The 4,390-nt window shown below is 39.4% G+C and overlaps 1 pseudogene; it reads left to right on the forward strand.

Annotated features, from left to right (window-relative positions):
- The first annotated feature begins 1,415 nt into the window (after positions 1–1,415).
- LOC143671680 (bifunctional 3'-phosphoadenosine 5'-phosphosulfate synthase 2 pseudogene) lies at positions 1,416–3,224 on the forward strand (annotated as a pseudogene).
- Positions 3,225–4,390: the final 1,166 nt, after the last annotated feature.

Genomic DNA, 4,390 nt, shown 5'->3' on the forward strand with positions numbered 1-4,390 from the left:
TAAGAATCTGGGCTAAAATTAATGATAAGAATAACCAAAACTTAGAAGAGACATAAATAATCACAAATACATTGGAGATAGATTCCACAGAAAAGGTCTGGGCATGAAACTAAAAAAAAAAATAATAATCAGCAAAATAAATACAATAACTGCAACAACCACTATCACCACTCTCAGGGGAAAAAATCAGAATCCAGAGTTCCTGCAATATATTATCTAAAATTATCCATTATGAGACCTAAATGAATCAGGAAGGTGTGATTCACAGACAGGTAAGAATAAAGGAAAAGAAAAAGAAAAAAAGCAGTCAAAAGAAATTGACTGTGAATTGGCATAGGTAATCAATTTGGCAGATCAAGACTATGAAGCAGCTTCTATTAATATGTTCAAAAATGTAATAAGAAACCATGTTTAAATAAAGGAAACTATGGTTACTGTGAATCCACAAGTAAGGAAAATAGCAAAGAAATAGAAACTATAAAAAGAATCCAAAGTGAATTTCTTCCTTTCAGGGGTATTGGTCAGCAATTGTGAAACAATGTTTTATGGATACTAAGGTTGAACAGATAAATAAAGTAAATATAATTCATATAATGAGAGTCAGGTTTCTCACTGTCAGAAGAATAAGTTAAAAAAAAGGTAAAATGAGAATACTAAAATGAGCTCTGTGGTGTTTTACTGGAATCAGTCGTATTAGTATTAACTCACATTTAAAAATATAAATATAGATAAATGGATACAGAAAGAAACTTAAGAGCATATAAATGGGTTAGTATTGATTCATATATTTCTTAGCTCTGTGCACTGAGAGAGCCTTGAAATAGTAACACATCAGAAGCAATACAGACAACTAGCACCCAGACCTCGGTTTCTAAATTCCACTCTCCAATGGAAGAAACCTGGGCTTCTTGAAGAAATGCCTTATTCTAGGTCTGGGATGAGGAAAATACAAAATGAATGTAGAGCAACTTTGGGTGCCAGAAAATAAGGAAGTGCTAAAAATAGTTACTTAATTTTGTTTTAATGATGGAGGCCTATCAAATGGAACCAACCTAATAAGAGCCAGAGGTAAAACAATTTGAACAACAATGACAAATAACTGTAGTATATTATTGTATCATCAAGAATAAAACAAATATTGATGAATTCATGTTAATATAAAAAATGATTGATTGAATAAATAAATACTTAGGAAAAGAAAAACTCCCTTACCAAAGAATTCCAATTAATAAACATAAAATGAATGAGGAAAATGGACATCACCATTAGAGCTCCAAAGTAATAGGTGCTGCATGCGAGATCCACTAATAAGTGCTAAAATTCATTGTTGAAAGTTTGAGAAGAGGCAGCCACTGCTGCATCCTTCTGTCTCTGCTCTGAGTCCCAACATGTGGGCACCGCCACAGCCAGCCCACATGTCAGGAATCAAGAAGCAGAAGACCAGGAAGCAGCAGAAAACCAACAATATAGTTCACTAGTCCCACCACATGAGCAGGAACAAGAGAGGGTAGGTGGTTGGAGCAAGGGGTGGGTTCTGAGATGTACTTTGTGATTGACAGGTCTTTCTGGTGCTGGAAAAACAACAACCTTTGTTCTGGAAGAATATTTTCTCTCCCATGCCATCCCTTGCTACTCCTTGGATGGGGACAATGTTCATTACCACCAGAACGAAGACCTTGAATACTATCCTGGATACAGAATAAAATATCCACTGTATTGCTGAAGTGGCTAGGCTGTTTGCTGAGGCTGGTCTGGTTTGCATTACCAGCTTCATTTCTCCCTTCGCCAAGGATCATTGGAATGCCCACAAAATCCGTGACTCCACAGGACTGCTGTTCTTTGAAATATTCATAGATATGCCTCTAAACATTTGTGAAAGCAGAAATGTAAAAGGCCTTTAAAACGGGCCTGAGATGGGGAGATTAAAGGATTTAGGGTTATCGATTCTGATTATGAGAAATCAGAAACTTCTTAATGGATGCTTAAAACCAGTTTGTATTCAGTGAGTGACTGTGTCAAGCAGGTGGTAGAACTTTTGTAAAAGCAAAACATTGTACCCCATACAGTAGCCAAAGGCATCCATGAACTCTGTGCCAGAAAACAAACTCGACCAAGTTCGAGCTGACGCTGAAACTTTCCCTTCCTTTTCAATTATCAAGCTTGATCTCCAATGGGTCCAAGTTTTGAGTGAAGGCTGGGCCTCTCATCTCAAAGATTTCATGTGGGAAAAGGAATACTTGCAGGGTTTATACCTTTGCATCCTGCTGGATGACGGAGTTATCAACCTGAGCACTCCCATCGTACTGCCTATGTCCATGGATGATAAGAAATGGCTGAAAGTGTGCAGCGAGTTTGCCCTGGAACACAATGGACAGAAGGTGGCTATCTTACAAAACCCTAAATTCTACAAACATAGAAAAGAGGAACATTGGTCCCATGTGTGTGAGACAACATGTGCAAAACACCCCCATATCAAAATGGTGATAGAAAGTGGGGAATGGCTGGTGGGTGGAGATCCGAAGGTGCTAAAGAGTATAGAATGAAATGGTGGGCTGGACCCATATCACCTGTCACCTCTGGAGCTCAAACAGAAATGTAAAGAAATGAATGCAGATATGGTGCTACATTCCAGTGATGCAATCCTGTCCACAATGGCCATACTCTGTTGATGCAAGATACCCACCACCGGCTCTTGGAGAGGAGAGGGGCTACAAGTACCCAGTTCTGTTGCTACACCCTCTGGATGGCTGGATGAAGGATGATGATATGCCACTGGACTGGCACATGAAGCAGCATGCAATTGTGCTTGAGAAACAAGTTCTGGATCAAGTCAACAATTGTTGCCATCTTCCCATCTCTCATGTTATATGCTGGCCCTACAGAGGTTCAGTGCACTGCAGGTCTCAGATGATTGCAGAGGCCAAATTCTACATTGTGGGCCAGGACCCTGCAGGAATGCCTCAGCTGGAGAACAAGGACCTCTATGAACCCACTCATGGGGGCAAGGTCTTGAGCATGGCCCCTGTTCTCACATCTGTGAAAATCATTCCATTCTGAGTGGCTTCCTATTACAAGACCCAAAAAACCATGGACTTCCATGATCCAGAAAGGCCTGATAAGTTTCACTTCATCTCAGGAACTCATATGAGGAAGCTTACCAGGAAGGAGAAAATCCCCCAGATGGCTTCATGGCCATGAAATTGGCTGTTTTATACTGCATCTGAGCAGGCAGAGCCCAGATTTCTTAAAGCTTTTACCACCTCTAGTTTGCTTGTTAGCTTAAATCTTGCTAACCCGTGTTCCTGCTGCAGGAGCATAGGCCAGTAGTAAAATACATAAGATGAGTAGTCTTTTCTATTAAACTGACAAAAGAAGAAAAGAGATTTGTTACCCTAATTAAGGCATGGCTCATGTCAAGATTCTTGCTGTTTACCTCATGCCTGTGTATAGCCTTACTGCTCAATCTCTTGTGCACTGAGATAAGGACCTGACTGCAGAAGCCAAATGTGAATTTAATGTCAGAGATTTACACAATCTAATTCTATCACAAAAGTTATATTGTCTAATGAGATGAAAATCTTAGTGGCCTTCTGTGAATAATATAACTTTAACTTTTAATTTAATCACATAGAATACTCTGATGAAAGGATTAGCCTCAGGGCTCAAACTGGTAAAGTTATGGAAAGTTCATTTTTCCCCTTTGCTCTGGTCAATGTGTCCTACAGTGAGGCCGGGACTATGTGGCAGCAGTATCAGCTATAATCCAAACAATTCATACTCTCAGAGATTTACAGGGTACTAGAGTTGAAAAGGACCTCAGGAAATATCAAATCCAACATTTTCATTTTACAGGTGATCAGCCTAAGATGATGCATGTGCTTTGTGCTGCTTTGTATTGCTACAAAAAAAGAATTAGCATTATTAGGAAGTAAAGATGGTGCCAGATGAAAACTCAGGCCACCTGACTGCCCTCCTAGTGCTGGTTACAACCTACAGCAAGAGGACCTAGGTCTGATTCCCCTCAGCTGCTTGACACAGCCTTGAACAGCAGGCCCTTACAAAAGCAGCCTTCTTGGATACCAAAGGTCCAGACCTTTCTAAACCCAGATGATTTTATTGCAGTTAAAACAATATTTTTTCAAAGCTGCTCTGAGACATCCCACCTCTGATGGCTTTATTTATTTCTTGAGAGGTAATCTTTTGTACCTTATACATTTTTCATCATTGCCATGGAATGTGTGAAGATACAGCACCTTTCATACATAGATCATACTGGACGAGACCTAAACAGGAAAAAGAAACCTGAGTTTTTCATGTTTTCAGGTAAAAAAGGCTAATCTTAGATAATGGAAATTCTTTTGAGAGTAAAGTACATACAATGACCACAGCA

Source organism: Tamandua tetradactyla, chromosome X (genome assembly GCF_023851605.1).
Source record: "Tamandua tetradactyla isolate mTamTet1 chromosome X, mTamTet1.pri, whole genome shotgun sequence".
In the NCBI taxonomy this organism is placed as follows: domain Eukaryota; kingdom Metazoa; phylum Chordata; class Mammalia; order Pilosa; family Myrmecophagidae; genus Tamandua; species Tamandua tetradactyla.